This window comes from Leopardus geoffroyi, chromosome C2, assembly GCF_018350155.1.
Source record: "Leopardus geoffroyi isolate Oge1 chromosome C2, O.geoffroyi_Oge1_pat1.0, whole genome shotgun sequence".
NCBI classification, from domain to species: domain Eukaryota; kingdom Metazoa; phylum Chordata; class Mammalia; order Carnivora; family Felidae; genus Leopardus; species Leopardus geoffroyi.
The window spans coordinates 151,559,796-151,583,782 of NC_059333.1; the positions used below are offsets into that span (position 1 = coordinate 151,559,796).

General features: G+C 43.9%; 1 protein-coding gene, 1 long non-coding RNA gene and 1 other non-coding gene across 5 annotated transcripts in view; 1 reads left to right on the forward strand and 2 right to left on the reverse strand.

Annotated features, from left to right (window-relative positions):
* Window positions 1-3,987: 3,987 nt before the first annotated feature.
* On the forward strand, window positions 3,988-23,432 carry LOC123575782. Its single transcript, XR_006700995.1, has 2 exons — window positions 3,988-4,026; window positions 22,313-23,432. It is a non-coding gene; the product is annotated as an uncharacterized LOC123575782 (long non-coding RNA).
* LOC123576308 lies at window positions 8,541-8,644 on the reverse strand. Its single transcript, XR_006701315.1, has one exon. It is a non-coding gene; the product is annotated as a small nucleolar RNA U13 (small nucleolar RNA).
* The window catches only part of LOC123575781 (myelin associated oligodendrocyte basic protein), a 49,725-nt gene continuing 38,690 nt past the window's right edge, over window positions 12,953-23,987 (reverse strand). For all 3 annotated transcript variants that reach the window (XM_045436474.1, XM_045436476.1, XM_045436475.1), the window contains 2 exons: window positions 13,420-13,494; window positions 12,953-13,307 (listed from right to left, as the gene is read on the reverse strand). The gene's annotated coding sequence lies outside the window, so the exon portion shown is untranslated. The remainder of the gene's footprint in view (window positions 13,308-13,419; window positions 13,495-23,987) is intronic.

The following is a 23,987-nucleotide window of genomic DNA, read 5'->3' on the forward strand; positions in this document are numbered from 1 at the left end:
TGAAATGACTCCCACAATCAAGCTAATTAATATCTGTTACCTCACAGAGTTAATTATCCCCTCTTTTTTTTTTATGAGACTGTTTGAGATCTATTATCTTAGCAAATATCAAGTCTACAAAACAGTATTATTAATTAAAGTCATCATGTAATACATTAGATCCCCCAAATTTATTCGTCTTATAACTGGAAGTTGTATCGGCTAACATCTCCCCAGCTTCCCCACCCTCCAGACCCTGGCAACCACCATCCCCCTCTGTTTCTATGAGCTTGATTTTTTTTTTCCACATATAGGTGATCCCACAAAGTATTTATTTGTCTTTCTCTGTGTGGTTTATTTCTCTTAGCATCATGGCCTCCAGGTTCATCCATCTTGTCACAAATGGCGGGATTTCCTTCTTTTTATGGTTGAATAATATTCGTGTGTGTGTGTGTGTGTGTGTGACATTTTTATATACATCCATTCATGGACAGACACTTAGGTTGTTTCCATATCTTGGCTACTGTGAAGAATGCTGCAACAAACAGGGGAGTACACATCTCTTTGAGATGGCGATTTTGTTTCCTTTGTATATATATTCAGAAGTGGGAATGCCAGATCATATGGTAATTCTATGTTTAATTTCTTGAGGAAGCTCCATACTGTTTTCCGGAGTGGCTGTACCAGTTTACATTCCCACCAACAGTGCACAAGTTTTCCCTTTTTTCTGCAACCTCACCGATATTTGCTATCGCTTGTCTTTTTGAGAATAGACATCTAACAGGTGTGAGATAATATCTCATTGTGGTTTTGATTTGCATTTCCCTGATGATTAGTGATGGTGAGCATCGTTTCATGTACCTGTTGACCCCCTGTATGTGTTTAGGAAATGGTCAATTTTCTTGGTCTTCCATAGTCACCTGTATTTTCAGGAATAATATCTGTCAATTACATCCATACGTGACAACGACATCTATCTCACTAATTGTGTTACTAAGATTTCTATACTCTGGCTTATTTCTTCTGCCTACTTGCTCTGTTATGGACTGAGAGAAGTCAAAGCCATCTACTACACTTTGATCATTATTTGTTTTCATATCCTGTAGTTTCAGTGTAACAAATGTTAACGTTATATTGTTTTGTGGGTAGATATTCATTACTTTTGAATCAAGCCCACACTACTGTTATATAAAAAGCACTAGTCTCACTTAATACTCTTTGGCATGAACTAATATTCTTGTTTGATATTGACATCGTGACAGTGCTGGTCTTTTCTCAGTCGAGGTGGGGACCTGTTTCAGTGTAACTTTGCCCTTCCTTTTATTTTTAGTTTTTCTGAATCGCTCTATTTTCGATGTTTTGCTGGTATAGTTTGCTTTGTGGTTTAATCTGAAAATATTTTTTAATAGGTGATTTGAACCTATTCACATTTAGTAATATAAGAAGTATACCGGGCCTTTGCTCTATTTTATTACTAAACCTTCTTGAGTTTTGCAGTTTGCAGTTGTTAATTGTTGGTGTGTATTTCTTCCGCAGAAGGTTTGTGGGAAAGATGAGGTGACAGTGGTCTGAACTTGCCCCTCCCTTCTCGGGGATGCCTGAGGCCGTTTTGACCCCGGCTGGAACTTACAAACGTTCGCTGATGGAATTTACTGATTAAAAGGAAAACGAGGGTGTGTTGGAGAAGGTCATGGAGAGATTAGAACTGAGGGCTGACCCGTGAGCTGGACCTGGGCACTCAGAGTTCCTCACCCCCCACCCCCGTCCTCGGAATGCGTTTCTCTGTGCATTTCCCGCTCCCAGACGCTGCGCCAAGAAATAGCGAGGTGGTATTGAGGACACCTGCAGGGTATGTGTGACCAAACCCAACTAAGGCCTCTCTCTGTGTAAACTTTTAAGGTTTGGCAAGCGGGCGCAAAAAAATCCGTTCGTTTTGCTGCCTACCAAGACAAGCCTGATTCGTAAGTTTCCTTTCGTATTAAAGCAGCCACCTACCAGCCTGGAGTGGCTGGCCTGCCTCTTGCTTTCTCTTCTCTCCCTGCCCTCTGCATTCAGGGCCCAGTGTCACATTACACCTGAGAAGCTCCCAAGGAGTTTGCAAACCAACGGGGTGTTACAAGGTTGCTTTGTACAGAGTAATTGCTTTTTATTTTCTGCTTTTTCTTTTGGACAGCTCACATTGTATCTCCTCCCTTGGGTTTTTGTATTTCTGCTTGGGAATCTCCCTTCACAGGGGCAATTTGTTTTTTAAGAGTTTGTTTTTTTCTTGGGGTGCCTGGGTGGCTCAATCGGTTACATGTTCAACTTAAGCTCAGGTCAAGATCTCAAGGTTCGTGAGTTCCAGTTCCGTATCCGGCTCTGTGCTGACAGCTCAGAGCCTGGAGCCTGCTTGGGACTCTGTGTCTCCCTGTCTCTCTGCCCCTCCTCTCTCTCTCTCTCTCTCTCTCTCAAAAATAAGTAAACATTAGAAAAAAATGTTTAAAGAGGTTTTTTTTTCTTTTAACTCAAGACAAAATATTTGGTTAAAATGTTCATTGTATTTTAAACAAAATATTGTTAATCTGATAAATTCTGTTGATTTTTTAAATTATTTTATCTTTCCATGATTCTTGGTCAACTACTTTTTACTATCCTCAGCATTGACTAGTTGGATTTTCCTGTCTGTTTTTGGGAAGTTCCCATTTTTGTTGTTTAGGTTTTAGGGTGGTCTTTTGTTTGTTTCATTTTTTTTGTTTTGGTGTTTTCTGAGAGTTGCCTTTGCTTGCTTTCCATCATGCATTTTCTTTGTTGATGTCCTTTAGCATTAAAGATCATGTATTTTCTAATAATAAAAAATTTAGCCCTCTGCCTGATGTGTAAGTTTCTACCATGCATTGTCACTACCTTTGCTCTCCCACATAGTCTCCATTCAGTCCCCAACCCCACTTCCCAGAGCCTTCAGCCCCTGATACGTGCAAGAAATGCTCTTGTGCCAGCCCAGATCCACAGGAAGTGCATTGTTGACATCTGCTACCAGAGGGCCACCTTTCTACTCACTTCTCTCTCTCTTTTTTTTTTTTAAGTTTATCTATTTTGAAGGTGGCGGGGGGGAGGGGGGGGAGAGGGCAGAGACAGAGGGAGAGAGAGAATCCCAAGCAGCCTGATGCTGCTCAAACTCACCAACTGTGAGATCATGACCATTCGTGACCGATAATGACTGATCATGACCCATCATGACAGAGCCGGAGTCGGACGCTCAACCAACGGAGCCACCCAGGCGCCCCTCTACTCACTTCTCTCCAGCAGCCTCTGTGCTGATTTCGGTTGCCTTCGCAGCCCCAATTTCTTGAAATTTAGATCTTACTTGTCTCTTTTATTTGCTTAGGTGATATTTAACACGTTCCCCCCTCATCCTTCGTTCTCATAATACACAAGAGAAGATTACCGTCTCACGCAAACAAGTTCATATTGGAACTGCAGGTATACTTTTCTTTAAGGAGATTTATTTTGACTTTTTTTTTCTTTCTCAGAAGTTCCTGAGTAGAAACCCAGTTAGGTGGCTCTCATAGAAGACTTGGCTTTCTCTCAAAACAAAACGAACACAAAAGGGTTGGCTCTCTCTTTGGGAAGGGAGCAAAGTCTTCCCATTACCTTCCATCTGAAATTGAGCAGGCATTGCTAGGAATATCAACCAGGACTTGCTTTAACGTCCCTGGACCTCGCTTTCTTCATTCAGGTGCTGGAGATTACTCCGTAACAACAAACAAAGCTTTAATTCTTTTTTCAATGTTATACGTTAGTCCGATACATGAATTTCCATTAATTAACCTGACAAGTTTTACTAATGAAATTCAAGTCAAGAAATCTCGTTTTCTTTTTTTTTTAATTTTTGAAGTTTATTTTTCCTTGAGAGAGAGAGAGGGCGTGCACAGGCAAGTGGAGTAGGGACAGAGAGAGAAAAAGAGAGAGAATCACAATCAGTCCAGGGGCTCAGACTCCCAAACCGCAAGATCATGACCTGAGCCAAAGTCAGATGTTCAACCAACTGAGCCACCCAGGTGCCCCCAAGTCAAGAAATCTTTATTCAAGACTGAAGGTAGAATGAAGAATAACATTTCAAGGGAAATGAGAAAGACCCTGCCTTTTTTTATATGGAATGTTTATAGATACAGTGATTTTTATTGGCTCTGTCTTCATGAAAAAAAATCCGTAACTACAATTCCAGATAAGCGTGGATGTTCCCTTCCTCAGTCATCTGCATCTATGATGTGCCTGGTCTCATGAAGGGTATCAGGTTACCCGGATTACAATTATAGAAATATCAATAAAGAAGTGAGCAACGTCCAGGGTGCATCCTAACTCCTGTATGATCCAGCTCGTTACCCAAATGTAGCCCTTTCTTCAAAACCCAACAACCTACTATCTCCCCATGTTCCCTTCCACAGATGGATGAAGAATCAGGCATCCTCTTATACTTTATCGTACATTCTTTGTACTATCACTCACGTACTTAATTTCTTTCCTGCCACCTTCCACAGACCTAAAAGAACAAACATACTCGATAAAGTAGAAAACTATAAATACATAACAGTTGAGCCCTGGAAAACTCAGAAAAGCAAACTGAAGAAGAAAGTTAAAGCACGAAGGTGCAGACTGTTACTCATCAGAAGGGGAACGTGGCAGGGACAGTTTATTGTTCATCAAAATCAGATTTTCTTCTTGGGCACACATCTAACTTGCCTTCCCCAGCCTCCTCTGGGTTGCAAGAGCTGTGGTCAGTGTCTGGAGTCAGGCAAGGTGGCAAAATCAAGAACCTCAGGGGATGGCAGGTCAATACGGAAGTCAACAAAGCCAGGGTCCGGTCTGCTGGGTTCAAATCCCAGCTTCACTCCTGACTAATTATGGAACCTTGAGTGACTTATTAATGTCTCTGGGCTGATTTACTTCTTCTTCTATAAAACTTGGATAACAAAGCTATGTGTCTCAAAGGGCTGTGTGAAAATTAAATACAGCTAAAGTTCGGTATCTGGCCCATAGTAAGCCATCAATAAATGATGACTTTTTTTTTTTTTTTAATTAAGATGAACGAGACAGATGATGGAGCATACCTGGGGACAATAGGCTGTGGCCCAAATCAGGAGCAAGGCCGGAAAGTGTGAGAAGCGGGGTTTTGGCCAGTACCAATTCCCATGTGAAGCTGGGGCCTCTGATCTTTGGTCTTGCTCCAAAGAGCAGACCATGTAGGAGCAGGTCAGCCACTTCCACGGGGGAGGGGACAGCAACAGCAGGAATCGCCCGTCCCTGAGGGAAGAAACCCCAAGGCCTGGCAGCCTCGGAGGCGGACACCAGGCAGCATCAGCTCTCTGAGATTTAGCGGGAAAAGAGGGCTTGCCCATGTGTCAGAATCTCAGATCCTCTAAATGTCAGCTATGTGACTTCTGGGTGGGGCTCTGGACCTTCTTTTCTTCTCATCTAAAATATGATGTTTAAAGAACTTGAAGTATGACTAAGTAAGGTAGCCTATCAGCTTAGGAAATACCAAATAGGCCGTAGCTCAGTAAATCCTTAACACATGTCAGTGAAAGGGGAGAAATGGTGGCTATACGGTCTGTGCTGATGGGTAAGTGGCTCGGCCGGGCATGGGAACGATCGGTTTGTTCTGAAAACCACATTTGGAAGCATTGCTCATTGTGAGGAAACACTTAACAATGTCCAGTGTGTGTTGAGTTGGCTCTGACGTATAAATACATTTAAGACTCTGTGAACGAGTGTGTGCTCCATCCAGTGGGGCAGCCTCAGACCCTCCTGTTTCCTCAGCACTATTCCCCCTGTTCTCAGGACTGCTCTTGGCCATGGTCTGGGACACCCACTTCGTCCCTGCTCCGGTGTCCCCCCATGGCCACCATCATCGCCTCCTCTGCCCACCGGGCTATGGCTCCCGGTTCTCAGACAGAAGCTGTGGTCATTGTGTTTGCATTCTCTTTAGAGTATGCACTACTCTAAAGAGTAGTTCCACTCTGTGCCGGATCCTCCTCTGGAAACTTCCCAAGGGCTGAGCCCTTGGGTACAATGAACATCTGTTGCAGACTTTGCGAGGAAACTCTAATTCCACAGAGTGGATTATCTCCCCCTTTGCTCCTACATGCATCGTACATGCTACCCATACTGAACCACCTGGAGATCCCTTTCATGGTTCCGTATATACAGCATGACCTCGGCTTGGAATGGTTGATCCCTGGGAATGGTACAGATGGGGTAGATGGATCTTTGTGTCATTTGCGGGTGAGGAAATTCGAGTCCAATGAATGAATGGCTGTCCACTCCTTCAACATTAGCCTCCATTCCCTCCTCATCTCTTTCCTGGACCTTCACAACAGCCTCCTAGATGTTTTTTCTGCCTCCCTCCCTACTCAAAGTTGTCCTCACGATCTCCAGAATGATGTACCTTACTAAAGCATTCTTTTTTTTTTTCATTTTTTTTTTTACATTTATTTATTTTTGAGAGACAGAGACAGAGCACAAGTCGGGGAGGGGCAGAGAGAGAGAGGGAGACACAGAATCTGAAGCAGGCTCCAGGTTCTGAGCTGTCAGCACAGAGCCCGAGGCAGGGCTCGAACTCACAAACTGTGAGATCGTGACCTGAGCCGAAGTCACACGCTTAACCGACTGAGCCACCCAGATGCCCCCTAAAACATTCTTAATGATAGAAAGTGTCTCGAACAGTGGGCCAGGAAGTGTGGCTGCCAGTGAAGCTTTTCTGAGAGACTCATGGCAATTCATCTACCCTCTCTGGAACTCGTTTTTTTCTTTCCCCTGTTAAATTAGGTCGTTGGACTATAGACTGATGTCTATACTCCTTCTACAGGTCTGTGGTTCTAAGGAATTGTTTTAGAACATGAGCTCTCTTACAGACTCAGATGACGCCTATGCATGGGAACATTTCTTATTCCAAAACTTCACCCGCTCTTGTAAGAAACTGTAGGATCCATTCTGTGTTACACTAATATTAGTGAAGAATTAATTCAAGCAAAATTCTTTCTGCAATATAAGAGAACAGAGAAAGATTGACCCACGATGAGAGAGATGAGTAATCCGGTCCACTTGTGTCTTGGGATGGGGGCATGGAGGCCCATGGGTATTAGAATTTAGTCAGAGGAGCAAAGCCAAGCAGATGGCCCAGATCCTCAGCGCCAAGTAGAAGCCATGGCCCAGGACCTAGAGGGAAAGCCACAGCTGGGCCACAGAAAGGTCAGATGGTGATGGCAAGAACCAGGAAGCAGTGGGGCATCACCAAAAAACTACATAATATAAACCCATTCAGTATGAATAGAGAAGCAAAGAAGGGAAGTGGGAGAGTGAGGGTAGGAATGAGTGCATTTGTAAGTACAGCATTATTCGGATTATCGATTCACCAGCCTATGACTACAGAAAGGAGACAGCATTTACATATCTGTTCCAAAAACAACTTCAAGTCCCCAATCTGTGAAGCAAAGAATTTGAACTCTTCAAAATAGCCCTAAGTTTTTCTGAGTGTACATAACGGGGCTGACAACCCAGCCTTGCTCAACAATCACCAATAAGTCAGCCTTTTCTTCTCTTCGAGTTGCTGTTCACCGCCTGCAAATGTCCCTGTTTCTCCCGCTTATAGAAGGCCTAGGGAAAGAGCCTTCTGGATTTTTTTTTCACGTACATCCCTGCAGTAGGTGTTCAGTGGGGTCCAGAACAATATCCCTCAAGTTGCTACACGTTCTGTTCAGTTATTTAAAGAGTCAGTAAAGGAGGGATGTTCATATGCTGACAGCCTCCCTTTTTACCCTCTCTCCAGGAGTCCCACTTGTCCCTCAGAGATGGTGGGAGCAAGGACAGTTTATTTAGAGCAGTAGCCTTTCTCCATTACTATGAATCCCATCTGACTTGTAATCCTCACGGTGACCCCCAGGGCGGAGAAGTCTAAACAAAGAGAACCTGCCAATCCCAAGTCATTGACACTGACCATGGATGGTGCCCACAGGCTTGAAGCCCCCCTCCTTGGATCTATGTGTTCTACAAAGCCAACACCCTCTTTCCTTTGTTCCTCCCTTAATCCCACTGTGTCTTCACCGGGTGCCTCCATCACACATCCATCAGACTGTCCCACAGCGCTGCTGACTTCTTGCCCAAAGCACACCTCCATTACCACCTCCTTTGGGGAAAGTGGTTTGACCCCCTACTTGCATATGCCAGGCAACTGTGCCATCCTTTCTTGATGATAAATCTGTTGTTAGTTGGTCCTATTCCAATTTTGCAGAATAAACCACAGTATGTGTCCCAGATACAAATTTTGCTAAGAGCGGGATGTTATCAGAGGCACCAACTGGTGTTAAATGACCTTTTCTTCACTGGTTTCATCATACCTTTAATTCTTACTTACACACACATCAACCCGCATGGTGTTGACCCATTTTCCACTTGGTTTTGGTACTTTGGTTGTTTTTAATGCAAGCGTCTTTTCCCTCATATATTTATGACCAAACTTTCTCCTTATCATTCTACTTTCTGTTCCTTCACTTATTTCTTTTCCTTCTTTCTTTATTTTTTTTCCACATCAGACGGGTAATGTGCCGACATCGTAACAAGGTTTAAGGGAGGCACATGTCACACAACGGTGTGAACATCCAATCGTCACACTTACGAACTACAAAAGGATCTCTTTTCCTTCTTTAATTTTAAAATCTCCTTAGAAAGAAAAGCTCGGTTAAAATTTACATTTTTATGGCATATTTTCCCTTTAATTTATCGTTTTCCTTTTTAAATACCTTTGATACTTTTTTACCAGCGTGCTTTTTTTTGTTTGTTTGGTATTGCCCACTCAAAATTTTTTGTTCATCAGTGTCCGTTTGACATTTTGTGACATCTGTAGGATTTTCTCCCCTTCGGGTGAGGCTTAGTCAGGTAGAGAAGCTGGCTCCGATTTGCTATCCAAGGCACATAGCCACACGGTAATAAAAGTGATACAGAGATAGGATGTAGAGCCCCTGCTTGTGCACAGTGAATCCTTGTTGGATAAATGGCCAGCACAACATGACATAATTTGCAATAGTGCACATGTGCTGGCTAGTTGATAAAACTTCGTGTGAATTCCAGGGGATGCCTCTATCCACCGTGCAATCGTTGCTGGCAACGCTTAGGGAAGATCGTGATTTACTACTGGAAAGATGAGGCAAAGAACTCTTACAGGTCATTGCTGGAATATCCAGAAATCCTGGTTCTCTCCAATCTGCTGGCATCCTTGGCTAATCAAGCCAACCGCATCTCACGGAGATCTTTGGCACACTGATAATGTCCTGCGATACCCCTTCTGACACCCTCCTGCTACCGGCCCGTCTCTTCATAGAGAAAACCAGCATCTGGCATTTTCCAACTGTTGGTTTTAAGATCTTAAGCGTAGGCTTCATACAATTTGTAGTCATCAGCACACAGCTTTTTAAGTAAACAATTTCAGAGACCAGGTATGTTTCTCAGCCAGTTCTGCTTTATCTTTTTTATTTATTTATTTATTTATTTTACATCATTATGGACTACGGTTCTCTGATACCCTAAGGCAACCTTGTTTTCTTTCAACATCCAGGAGCTGCAAACTAATCCTGATTTTTTTCCCTGCCCAGAAATATGAAATCAACTATCCTCCAAGGGCATTTGTTTTTTTCACTGGAGAATAGCTTTAGAAGCCACAGGCTCTAGCCTTACAAATAAGCTTCTTCCACATTCTGACTGGAATTTGGCAGGATGATAGCAAAAATGTCCAACAGCGTGAATCACTGTAGGGACAGAACAGATAAAGCCTCCCTTAAAAAATGCTTATCATTCTTATTGAGATTTCCAGTTCACCTCTATTTTAATAAGTTCTTCTTGCCCTGCCCTTACAGAAGAGTTTGTTAATCCATTTCATTTGTTCAACAACTAATTTTCCTTGTTTGTATTACTATCAATGTAATTTAATTTTTTTTAATTTTTTAATGTTTACTTATTTTTGAGAAAGAGAGAGAGAGCGAGCCAGTGGGGGAGGGACAGAGAGAGAGAGAGAGGGAGACACAGAATCCGAAGCAGGCTCCAGGCTCCGAGCTGTCAACACACAGCCCAATGTGGGGCTTGAACTCACGAACTGCAAGATCGACTTGAACCGAAGTCAGACACTCAACCGACTGAGCCACCCAGGCACCCCTCATTAATATTAATTTTTTAAAAACCCACTACATTAGCATACCAAACCATGGGTCTAAATTGCGTTGTCTCCCCCAAATTCAGAAGGCTCCATATTTTTTCTTCTGTCTTGAACCTCAGCTCAGCCATCCCGAAACTGGCTTCACGGTACGCAAGTGCCATTGATTCTTGGGTCATATTGACTTCACACCAACATCTGGAAGGGAAGAAGCCCTAGCCTTCGTCTAGGAGAACACCAATGAAACAGAGTTCCGAACACTCCGTGTGATACATCGATACCTCGTTCGCATGATAAAAGATAATAAAATGCGGAATATACACAAATACCGCTTCTTAAAAAGAATCCACTGTCAATTATCATCATTTGAGCTCCCAACTTGAATTTATTTTATTTTCCCTTTATATATTTTTTCTTTCACTAGTCCCTTTGTCTATCTATGGGGCAGAAGTTTTAGTAAAAAACTGCAGTTTCACACACGCCCTTGGGTACGTACAGTGGCCTACGCCAACTTACAAGGGTCGGCGGTATACATGGCTCCCGATTCTGCACTCAGTGATATCACGCGCACGGCTTGCAGTCAGCCATGGTGGACATATTTCTGCCACGGAAATTGGCAAACACTGCAAATCAGGGCTTTCCACCCAAAGAGCCAGCTGTTAAACATTGACCAGCACAACTCTGGGTTCAACTTTGGGACAAGTCAGTTTTCCCCAAACCAGTCAAAACGTCAGAACATGAAATCAATTAACATACAGAATTATCAGAGTTAATATACCAAAGATTATGGTCAAAAATCCCCCACTCAGGAAGTTTACATAGAACAGCTTTTGGGGCTTTATGTAATTTTTTTTGCATATTCACTGCACAGTGCTTGCCAAAGCCAACCCTTAGAAGACAAAAAAATACAGTTGGATTATAGCACATTTTAGTTGTAACATCCATTTAGTTATCCACCGGTTTCAAGTAATTTCCAGATATTTTTCATCCATCCCCAGGGGGTTTTATTTCCACAACAGACAAACACAGAGAATTCGGTAATTTCTAGTTATTAACATTTCTGTGCTAATATCCAAAGTTTACATGAATTAATACACACCAATGTATTGGCTTCTCAATTTTGCATTCCTTTTTTTTTTAAATTTTATTTATTTTTTTTATTTATTTTGAGAGAAAGTGAGAGAACCAGCAGGGGAGGGGCAGGGAGAGAGGGGACCAGAGGATCCGAAGCAGGCTCCACACTGACAGCAGAGAGCCCAATACGGGGCTCAAACTCAAAAACCGTGAGATCATGACCTGAGCCGACGTCGGACGCTTAACTGAGCCACCCAGGCGCCCCAATTTTGCTTTCTGGAATAACTGTATCTTCTGGATGATATGGAGGATAGAGCCAAGCAAGCTCTGAGTACGAGGTCTGGCTTTGCCAAAATCTAAAATGGGCCGAAGGAATATTAGGTTTCCTTATTGGATCTGAGTGGGACTGGCCCACTAATTTGTCTGTCATGGCACCCCTTGGTGTCATTCCCAGGAATGTAATGGCCTCGCATATCTATCATTGAAAAGTGTTCATAGTAGAGGTTCTCATTTTGTTGTTCGTTTAGCACCTGAGTTTAGGCAGGAGAAACATTTGTACCTGAAGGCTCTGTGTAGTTCAATTCCCCTGCCTTGTTATTGCCACTTGCCCAGAGAAGCGGCCTCCTCTGGCCTCACCTTCCAGCTGCCTTGGGACAGCATGTGGCCTGATCCTTCTTTGTGGAGGTATGGGCTTCTGAGCTGTATCTCAGTGGAGTCCAGCATTCTTCCTCCCTAATCTCTGGTTTCCCTCACCCCCCAGCCCCACGCCTTGAGCAGACTTCCTCTGGCATTACCCCCGTATTCCCACTTGCCTTTGAAACTTGGCTGGGTCGGGCTGTGCTCGCTCAAGGACACAGAGCCACGGCCTTGTTGGAGCTACAGACATCTGCCTGTGCTTGGCCACCCAGACCCCAGCACAAGACTGTTTCGGATGCCCTCACTCTCCTGTACTCTGAGCTTCCCTCTCCTAATACTGCCCATTTTACATCCCTCCACATTCTACAACATTCCATTATCTTCTTCTATGCTTTCCTACCTATTACTATAGGAAGGTTGGGAAGGAGGTTATACTCTAACTCTACGCCTTTGTCTCTATGTCAGACACCTGCTGAAGCCACAGCACCAGCCAGGTCCAAAATGGACTCAGGGAAAAGGTTCTGTTTTCTAAGACCTGTGACCTTGGAGAGACCCGAGGCTGATCACTAGTCTCCCACTTATCCCTCCAAACACATTTGTGTCTGGCTTATAATGTTGACCGTTTCTATACAGGTTTTAATTTCTGTTTACTTAATTTTTGTTATTTCTTCAAACCAGGAATTATTTCAGATCTTCCTTTTGACTTCCAGGGGGATAGATATTTCTTGGATATTTCTTGGATAGGTTTTCATTTTGTTGTCATTTTTTAAAAGTTGATTCCATTATAGAGAGCATTTGAGAGCTCATGGTTTCTGCTTACTGTGGAAATATAGTACTCTGGGTGGTTAAAAAGTACACAGAGGGCATCAGATTGCACTTACCATCTACTATTTGCTTTTTCTATTCCTCATTTGTCTTCCAAATTTGTTTATCTGGTGTAGGTATATATGTTTCACTTTGTCTTAACTGCTGTTCAAAATTTTATTTATGAACATACCATCATTGATTTACTCATTCTCCTATTAGTGGACATTTTTATTAATTTCTTTCCCTTTCTCTCTCTCTTTTTTTTTTTTTTTTTTTTTGCCAATGGCAAACAAGGCTTTGCTGAACAGCTGTATGTGTGCCTCCTTTTCCTATAAATGCAAGTTTTCTCCAGGATCAGTACCTAAAATTATAATTGCTTTTTTAAAATAATTGCTTGGTCATAAGTTATACAATATCCTGTTTTGCTAGCATCCCCAGATTGCACCCCAGAAGTACCACGATAGTTTATAAATTTTCATCAATGGCTTATCGGAATTTTCCCCAAATCTTTGCAAACACTTGATAATTTTTAATTTTTGCCATTATGATGGTTATACAACAATCTCTCTCTTTTTTTTTTTTTCATGCATCCCTGAAGAAAGATATGTATCTTCAAATTGAAGAAACTTGAGTCCTGAGCAAAATAAATAAAAATAAATCTGTATTTAATGACATCAGAGTGAAACTTCAGAAAATGAAAGACAAAGAGAAAAATCTTAATCAAAGGGAAAATACGGTTTACTTACAATGGAAGGACAGGCAGACTGACAACGTATTTCCCATTGGCCGTCAGAAGACAGTAGGATGACATCTTCACAAGGCTGTTGGGGTAAAAGAAACCTGTCACACTAGAACTCTATATTATTCTCCCAGGATTGTATCTGCATGGCCTCGATCGGCCTCCCCCCACCTTTTTCAGAAACGGGTACTGCTCCTTGACCACGGTTGGGTAGGTGTCTGAAGCTGGGCAAATCCTAGAACCTCATGCCCTCTGGTCACATGATTGGGTCAAAGAGTATGTATATAAGCAAACATATAAGCTGCATCCTCTTTCTTTTGGTCGCTTCCATCTGAAAGGAAGCTTTCTGAGGAAGAGAGAGAGACGCACAACTTAAGAGGTTCCAGTCAGAGCTCATTTTTCACTTTAAAAAAAAATTTTTTTTAATGTGCATTTACTTTTGAGAGAGAGACACACACACACAGAGTGCAAGTGGGGGCCGGGCAGAGAGAGAGGGGACACAGAATCCGAAGCAGGTTCCAGGCTCTGAGCTGTCAGCCCCGAGCCTGATGTGGGGCTCAAACTCACGAACGGTGAGATCACAACCTGAGCTCAACCAGGGTGCCTGGCTGGCTCAATCGGTTAAGTGTCCGACTTCAGCTCAGGTCACGATCTCATGGTTCGTGGGTTCGAGCCCTGGGTCAGACTCAGTGCTGACAGCTCAGAGCCTGGAGCTTGCTTCGGATTCTGTGTCTCCCTCTCTCTCTGCCCCTCCCCCACTTTGCTTGGTCTCTCTCTCTCAAAAATAATAAACATTTTTAAAAATTCATGCTCAACACTTTAATGCATCTCAAAAAGGAAAAAAAATCCTACTCAAAAAAAAAAAAAAAATGAAGATTTCAAGAGGCACTGAAGCAAAGACTACCTCATAAGCCATTTGGTAATACTTAAATTTGGCCGTCAAGTCTATTGTATTCTCTTTCCAAAGTCTTTCTCTTCATCCATCTTATTCCTTTGGAGTTTCTTCCTGCTTCTTCTGTCCCATAATTCCTGAACTCCCCCTCCTTTGTCCAGAGCCCTTTGGCTCCACAATCCTACAATCCTACACTAACATTGTAAACCCCACTTGGCAAGATAAAGTGTTTTGCTTTGCCAAATATCTCATGTTCCTCAAGGCCGTCCCACCTCAGGGTTTGTTTAGCCTGGGGGGTTACAGGTAGTGCATGCAAGGTTCTCTGTCCAGAGTATGGAACCAACACATCCTTTTCCCAGTCCAAAGTGCCTCCAAGTATTGTCCTATACCAATCAACAGGCCACCTAGACTCTGTTTAATCACAGTACTGAGGTTCCTGGAGTTCTATGTGACTAAAAATGCGTAAGCTGACCTCTGTCAACTAGCACCCTTTATAATATTCCTTCTGAAAGCTTATTTCCATGTAAGTGTGCTAAATCTTTTAAACTCAAAATTTTATCTTCTTTAGTCCGCAAGGCAGCCCTGAGAAGGGAACGTTGGCTTAAACGACTTGTCCAAAGTCATGCAGCTAGTGAGAAACAAAGCCATGTCCCCGCTCAATTTCTTTCCTGCACACAAATGCCCTTTCCAGAATCCACTGTCCTTGCTCGTTTTCCTGAAACTTTCTTCGAGGCGCTGCTTTCAACACCAACAATTGGGAAACATACTAATTTACTCGATTTGCTCTTATCTGAAGGTATTGAAATTTTGCAAAACAGCTAAGATGTAGATGACACGATAAGAAATACCAAGAAAATGGGGCGCCTGGGTGGCGCAGTCGGTTAAGCGTCCGACTTCAGCCAGGTCGCGATCTCGCGGTCCGTGAGTTCGAGCCCCGCGTCGGGCTCTGGGCTGATGGCTCAGAGCCTGGAGCCTGTTTCCGATTCTGTGTCTCCCTCTCTCTCTGCCCCTCCCCCGTTCATGCTCTGTCTCTCTCTGTCCCAAAAATAAATAAACGTTGAAAAAAAAAAATTAAAAAAAAAAATTTAGACTTTTGCTCGGGGCAGAGGAAAAATGATTTGGCTCAGACCCATACCCATACACTTCCCACCACGACACTATCAACCAATAAAGCAAGCACTCGTCAACACAGGGCATGCTCAGTACACCTTGTGAACCCTGGGCTCCAGTCCCAGATGAATGGAAGAAACGGCAGCTTATACTTAGGTGAACTCAGTTATCCTCTGGAATAGTTGTGTGAGCTTGGGCTCTCATGCTCTGATGGTTGGAAATTTCATTTCTAAGTCTTTACTAAAATACTCAATAAAACTCTAAATGATATTTTTCTTCAATATATTTTCCTTATGTATTCAGTCAACAAATATTGGCCTTGTTGGCCAAGGACACTTGTGATGAGGACACTTGTCCCTGGACTTGAGGGCACTTTTATTTTGATCTCTTAGATACAAGCACAAAAGTGCTTACTGCTCCAGGGTCCCAAAGGAGGGCTCCTAAAAAAACACGGGTGGAGAGCAAAGTCCAAGTAGTCGCCTAAACATTTTAAATGGGGACTCAGATTTTAAGACAAAATGAGTTCTATATCTAGGAAGAAAACACACACACACACACACACACATGCCTGATGTTTCTCTTGTGTAAATAATGTCCTAGGCTAAACAGGTTTGTTGGTATAATGCATCCTTGTATGAGAAAGTCACTATATAACATTGTTCTAAAGGAGTCATATCCCAGAGAGGGTTAAAAATGTTCAGAACGCAGAGCTGCCTTAACAAGCAGCTATATGAAGCTTTCTTGGGTGATGTATGTACATGAACGCTTTTTCATCTCACAGCAACTTGCATTTCACAAGTCAGAAAAGAGAGGAAATTGGAATGACATGCCAACCAAACCTCGTTCTGCATGGGTAAGAGGCATCACTAGGTTTACCCTTGCCACGGGGCCTCTACCTTCCACCTGCATTTGATTTTGAGCGAGGGGAAGACAAGGAATGGAAGAGAAAGAAACCACCTCTCCCAAGGCACATGAAGCCACAGAAGGAAAGAAGCCACAAAAAGGGAGGAATCTCTCTCCCTCTCCTCTCCCACCCACATGCACATTTGGTGCGAAGTCCTTTGGACTCCAGAGATTCTCTTATTAGGACTCCAAGAGTTCACCGAAGTGAAACTTACACCAGAAGAAAAGGGTGGGGATCGCATGAGAACCTGGGTTCAAGTATGTGACCGAGGACTTTTGGAGACATGAGGCAATGCAAGTACCAGCAAATTAAAACCGCAGGTGATGGGGCGCCTGGGTGGCGCAGTCGGTTAAGCGTCCGACTTCAGCCAGGTCACGATCTCGCGGTCCGTGCGTTCGAGCCCCGCGTCGGGCTCTGGGCTGATGGCTCAGAGCCTGGAGCCTGTTTCCGATTCTGGGTCTCCCTCTCTCTCTGCCCCTCCCCCATTCATGCTCTGTCTCTCTCTGTCCCAAAAATAAATAAACGTAAAAAAAAAAAAAAAAAAAAAAGCCTCAGGTGAATGCAAGTTAAGGAGGTAGAGTCGGCCATGATGTAACCATCCCAACTCAGATGACTACATTTGCAAGGCCTGGTGGCACCACGCCATGTGGGAAGGTGAGGAAAACTGGAATTGGAAGGACATGGAGTGAGAATGAACCGTCTGTGGGTCACCAGCCCATCTGGATCATCCTTGGTCTCTTGACGGTGGGGATCTGGGTGACTCAGGCTTGGGCAGAATCTCAGCAGCTGGGAACAAAAGCTGGGGCGGGGGTGGGGGGGAGGGGCAGTGAAGATAGCGTGAAAACCAGAGCAATAAAAATGCACGGAGGCTGTTGGTAGCCCTGCTAGAAATCTCAAAACCCGGGGCGCCTGGGTGGATCAGTCTTTTGAGTGACCAACTCTTGATTTTCAGCTCATGTCATAATCTCGTGGTTGGTGAGTTCGAGCCCTGAGTTGGGCTCTCTGCTGTCAGAGTGGAGCCCACTTCGGATGATCTGTCCTCCTCTCTCTGCCCCTCCCCAACTCATTTTCTTTCTCTCTCTCTCTCTCAAAAATAAAATAAACACTTAAAATAAATAAATAATTGCGGCACCTGGGTGGCTCAGTTGGTTAAGCATCAGACTTCGGCTCAGGTCATGATCTCACAGTTCATGAGTGTGAGCCCCACATCTGGCTGCCTGCTCTCAGCTCAGAGCCCACTTCGGGGGCTCTGTCAGCCCTCTCTCTTTGCGCCTCCCCCCTCTCTCTCAAAAATAAATAAGCATTAAAAAAATTTTTTAATAATAAAATAAAATAATATTAAAAAAAGAAATCTAAAAACCATGGTCCTTTGGGGTGGCTGCCTGGCTCAGTCAGTAGAGCACACGACTCTTGATCTCAGGGTCGGGTTTGAGCTCCGAATTACACGTGGAGCCTACTAAAAAAACAAACAAACAAAAAAGATAACAATAAATAAAAATAAAAACCGAAGTCTTTTGTGAACTTGAGTTGTAGGAAAACAGATGAGTGACAAATGAGATGGAAACCGGAAGGAAGACATGAGCTGAAGAGGAAGGCGTAGCCGTTGGGGGAGGCGGAGTGGAGAGAAGGCTGTGGTCCCCCCCACGCCCCTGGTCTCTACCCTCCCAGCTGTACCTACTGAGATCAGCAAGCAAATCAGGAGAATCTCCAGGCTCAGAGGGAAGCTGTGGCTTAGGAAAATAATGAAGTTGAAGTTCTGAATAAATGTGCTCTGCATCTCAAACCACTCGCTGTTCATCTTTGCATCAGTGGAGAAAAATCACAGGGAAGGAGATAAACAGGGTCATTTTAAAAATAGGAGTGAATTGGCAGATTGCCACAGGAAGAAGGGAGAGAGTCGGGGATATCAGATGGCACCAAAATCCCCAGTAACAAGAGTTGAGGAAAACAGACACCATTTACATTCCGAGCCAAATAATGAGGTGTCAGCAAGACATCAACTGGAAGACAAAAGTTGGAAAATTATTCTTTTTCTTTTTCTTTTTTTTTTTACTGCTTGTAGCCAAAGCTCTAGTTGAAAATTAAATGCAAGATCTTGCAGCTGGCAGTAACGGTCCTTCATGATCTCTATCAGCAGAAGACTAAGATTCCGTCAAAGGGTCTGACTCAGAAAGCTGATAAGCCAGAAAGAACAGAGGCTGTCAGCTGCAGAAAGGGATGTTTACCGAGAATTCGAGAAACAGAGGGCGAATGCAGTGAAAATAGATTATGTCGCAATCTGTTGGCTCACCACGTGGCGGTAAAGAACGCCTAAGAGATCAAACTCTTTCCTTTTGATGCATTAAGATTTCTTCCTGGATAGGAAGAGAGTGCTGCCTTCCTGAGACAGGAATTGCAAGTAACAAACCCAGAGACTGGTGTACTTCAGAGGTCTCAGAAATAAAACCAAACCCAGGAAGATCGCCAAGGAACTCCTGTCAATAAGAGGTCCCTGAAGCCAGGCTGGCTCCCATGGGACACTCCCTGTGAGTGACTGCCCCAGTACTCACTGCCCACTGTGCCATTCACCTTTCTCCCGCTATGGAAGAGGCATGCCTAGGACTGAATTAGCTGGGAATGGGCCGCCCCCTGGGTAACCTATGAGGTGTCGGGAAAAACTCACCCTCTGATCTGCAGGCAAACATAACTTCCTTGATGGAAAGTTGCCAGAATGTCTACTGAGTCTCACACCCACTGAAAGACAGACTCCCCAGCCCTCCTCGATGGCATGGTGATGGCGGTCACAGTAAGGGTATCTTCACTTCAGCATTAATCAAACAGATTTGCCTGGAGGTCAACAGGGGGCTGTGTGTGAACCACCACCTAGGCCAAGGGCCCATGTTCAGTATCTGTTAATATATCTGCCTTCAATAGTGGCCCTAGAGGCTTCATTAACAAAGACTGGCCCAATATCTCTTACTTTCTGCAGGGAGGGGGGGTTTGGCTAGCGCTGATGCAAATAACTTCCTATCTTTATAAGGAACATCCGTCATTAATCAACACACGAAAGACTTCCAGCTGCCATCACCACCTTCTCAAGCGTGGACCCAGACACTCCCAACCTTTCCTCCTTAGAAGGAAAGGAAACCTTAGAAACCTAGACCCTCTTGCTGTAAAAGTACCTTCTTTCGAGATCCTAACTACTTGAGATTATCTGCTTTTCTCTCTACAAAATACTTACAACCTTTGGGTTCTAGAGAGAAGTGCACCAGCCTCTCAAGATTCCACCCCTGGACTTCGCAGCCCCCAGCTGTGGTTACGAATGGACTCTTGGGAAAATGAATGTACTTCAAACTCCAATGTGAATATTACTTTGGTACTTAGATTTAACACTGTTTTAGAGCTTAGTTCTATTGTGCAGAGATCTTTTTGAACCAAATGATTCAAATATAATAGATATTTGATTTACGATGAAGACCACCATTTACGCTATGGCTTCCCATTTTCTCCACTCTCCGCGAACCTATTTTATGTATTATTAATATAGTCTATTTAGTTCACGTAGTTTATGCAACAGAAATGGATTTTTAGTACCATGTTGAATAAAACACTTTCACATAAATTTGCTTAAAAATAAAATACAGGTATAATTATCAAGACTCTTTGCTAATCTAGTACTTTTGCTCATCTGTACTTTGGATAAACCTAGCCAGTTGATCAAAGGTCAAAACACTCAACTTGGTGGTGGGTGAATTGTTGCCTAAAAGGAAATAAGTTGTGACTGAAATAGCAGTCAATTAAACCCAAACCTATGATGCAATGCCAAATAGTACACTCTTTGATTTAAAAAATCATATAGAAAGTCACTAGCATAATTATTTTACCAGTATCTGCTTTCAGTCATGACGGTGAAGATTGTCAGACTCTTTTATCCCAGTGCAACCCTTTATCTATATGAAATTGGAAGCCAACAGAGACTCTAAAATCTGCCTAGTCGATGTGGGGATGCAGATTGGAGCCACGTTGGCTCCACCTCCTTCTCATCTCACAACATGGCACCCCATGCACCCCTAAGGCTCCATCAAACTCATTTTGGAAATTTCTAGATCACAGCATGATAGCAAGAAGGCCAAGGTCATGGTTTCATGGCAGCCATTTACAAACACAAAACACTATGTAGTATAGGATGGATGCATAGTTGATATTTAATAGAAAGAAGATATTTTTATCACTACCCTTAACCAACACTCCTACAAGTGTGTACCTATGTTACAAACAAGAAGAGTGAGTATGCAAAATCTCTCCAAGTTGCAACTGCACACTGTACTGTTGGGTCAATGGAATCATCTTTATCCATTAAGAGCACTTCATTTTGTTTAAGCAGAGCTAATAAGTACCTGCTAATGGTATTATTATTAATGAGACGGAGACTTGTGCTATGGAGTCAGTCCAGAAGCCTCCCTGGACCCTTCCAGGCCTGAGTTTCTACATCTTTCTGGTGTTAGAACAGAGTCCAGATGGACGTTCAGCAAATTACTGTCTCACAGCACAGCCCCATCTTGCTATGATTTGTCAGAATTTTTGCAGCTTCCCCTTGTGAAAGCTCCCTCGTGATTCTTTATTCCTTGAGAAGATTAGACTCTGCCTTTCTTTCTCCTATTCCTTCTTCTTCCATCTGAGACCATATGGGACTCAAGTTGAGGCCTAGGATTTACGTCTAAATATGAAGTTGTATGCAGTGACTTAGTGGCAAAATGTTGCTTTGAATTGTTAATTAATTGGTTAATTAGATTCCTCTGGCAAAGGGTTTTTTAAAAAAATATGTATATTTCAAAAACTTGAGATGAAGTGATCTCTTTATAATTGTCTCCACCATCCTATTTCTGACCCCTGACACCACCACTAACCCCGTTGTGAAGAGGTCACTTCACCTCCAACTTCAAGAGAAAATCAAAGCCACGGGCAGGAACTGCCCTCGAGCCCCTGCCACTGACCCTGCCAACCCACCAGAATCTACACACTCCTTTTCTCCTTCCCCTTTTCCCACTGAAAAGGGACTCCTGCTACATGCCTGATCCCCTCACCTGTGCCCCAGATTCTCCCTCCTGCCTCCTCAGTTCTTGACTCCGTATTTCCTCCTCCTTCGCACACCTGCTCTGCTGTTTCCTTCCCACCAGACTTCACCAAGCTCAGGTGTCTCCTGAGTTCATGGGACACCCCAGCTACTGCCCTATGCCCTGCTTCCCTTCATGGTCACATCGCCTCCTATTTACTCCAAGAGCGCCCTCAAATGTCACCAATGGTTCCTTGTTGCTAAGTACAGTAGACACCTTCGACTTTTCAAAAGAATCTAAACTTCTGAAAAATCATTCCTATTTTAAAAAAACAACAAGCAAACATCTATTCAGTCAACAAGTGTTTATTGAGTTCCTCCTAGCACTGGGAACTGAGGATGTGGCAGGAAACAGGTGTTGGTGGTCATGGAAGTTACATTAGGAGCAGAAGGACAGCCAAGCAGTAAACAAGCAAATAAATGAACAAGATAATTCCCGAGGGTGATGAGTGCTGTGAAGACAAACACAACTGACAAAACTAGAGTGATGAGATAGAGAGTAACTATGGAAACCACAGTGAGTTTCCAAGGGAAACATCTCCGAGATGATATTTGAGCTGAAGTCACCAGTGCAGAGATCTTGGACGAGAGCATCACAGGCAGAGTGCATAGTAGGAACAGACCCGAATGAGTATAAGCACTGAGTAGCTATGACAACATATTATTTACACATACAAAAGGAGACAAAAGAAGGAAGACAGGAAAGTGTGGTCTTGCTGGGTAGGGAAAGGGCTTCTGAATCACAAGTGGGGTGGGCCAGACCTGGAAAGGCAATGAGCCTTATGCCCTAGGGACTGGGTCATAGCTTCAGCTTCCCTCCACTGGCCTCCTAATAGAAAAGCATTGGAGGGTTTGAGGAGGGGTTGAGCTTGGATCTATTGCCTGTATTTCTCACCCTTCAGGCCCAACTTTAAAGCCAACAAACAAATTAGCCAAGCTTGGGCTTAAAACAAGCAGGGATGGCTTCTGGAATGGATCCCACTGGAGACTCAAGAGAGATGAGCCTTCTCCAACCCCTCTCCTTCCATCCCCCAGCTCTGAGGTGAGGAGGGAAAGTGATCCATGATGAAAGACTCTTTCAAAGCCACTGCCAGGCAAATGGTGGAACCCTAAGTCAAAGTCAGGTCCCTGAAGGGAATCTATTAGTGTGCAGTCTTCTCTCATAATCAGCTTCAGTGGTCAGGGTCCCCAGGGAGCATGGAACTGAAATGAGACTTGGAGGGTCTCTCTAGTATTTGTGCCTGGGAAAGAACATGAAAGCCCAAAACTATTCCCCCAAAGCCAAGTTTCCCAACATATACACAAACACACAAGCCAGTCCACAGGAAAGCAAGATGATCTGAAAGTCCTCCACTTAACCCAGGGGCAAACCCCACCAAGCGTCTGTGTGTGTGTGTGTGTGTGTGTGTGTGTGTGTGTGTAGGGAACGTGATCTAACCAAGGCAGAGTCAGGGGATTATTTCCTATGTCCCTGATGGAGATCCCATACTCAAGGTCAAAGTTCTTTCCATGAGTTTGGGGCTATAGATAGTGGGAGCAAATCAGAGACGAGAAGTCAAACCCTAACCCTACTCCATTACGATTGGTTTCAGACTTACACATATCATGGGATAACCTCCCACATAGGGAGAGAAGTCTTGGACTGCTTATCTACCCTAACTTCCTCTCCTCTCCCACACTTAATTCTCCTCTCCTATTTTGCCTGACCCCACTATAGTATGTGGAGGCACCAACCAGAGACAGCATAGAGGGATTCAGCCCTCCCCAAGACTTTGGGGCATTGTGGCCTGAAATAGCAACTCTCTGAGTACCCCTTCTGGTCCTGTGAAAGGCCCTGGGGCCACCTGCTGGTGTCCTGAGGTGGGAGGGTGGGAGAGCAGCAACTTGGCCTCACAGAGGGGCCCTCTTAGCAGCCTGGTCTCCAGGAACCTTTGGGAGAGGGGCAAGGGTAAGTCATTGAGTGAGCCCAGATAACTTTCCCAAGGTTACAACGAATTGAAGCAATTAGTTCTGAATCTGGGACTGTCCAGATGAATTGGACAAGGCTCAAAGGTAGTGCCTGAGAGTGTATGCTCTCACCCAGGCAGGGATCAGAAGAAGGCATTCACGAATCCCTGTGTGAGGTTGGAGACAGGGGCCTGGGGAGTGGGAAGGAGCTACTTGTTCACAATGTTACTCTCAGCTCTGACACAGCACGTTGGCTGCTTCCGACATGTGGACTTGGACAACCCCTACCCTCCCTGGGAATTTCTTTGCACGCCAGGTTCATCTGCTCACCTAATATCTTACTCAAAAGAACTTGGATCTTCCCCAGAGCTAACTGTGTCTCTGGCTGTGTGCCAGTGCGGGGAACTGATTAAGGAGGTCAAATGGGAACCCGAAGGCAGAGGGGAAGAGAGGAAGCAGGCAGAGGATTAATTACAAAGAAGAAGGTCAAGGATCAAAAGTCAGATTAGGCAACAGGATGCCAGAGAGGGAGGAGAACAGAGGTTGGAGGACAATACGAGGGCTGTCACTTGACCATCCTGATCTAAAGACCTTGAAAGCCTGTGCACGTTCTCAGGGAGAAAAGACCGC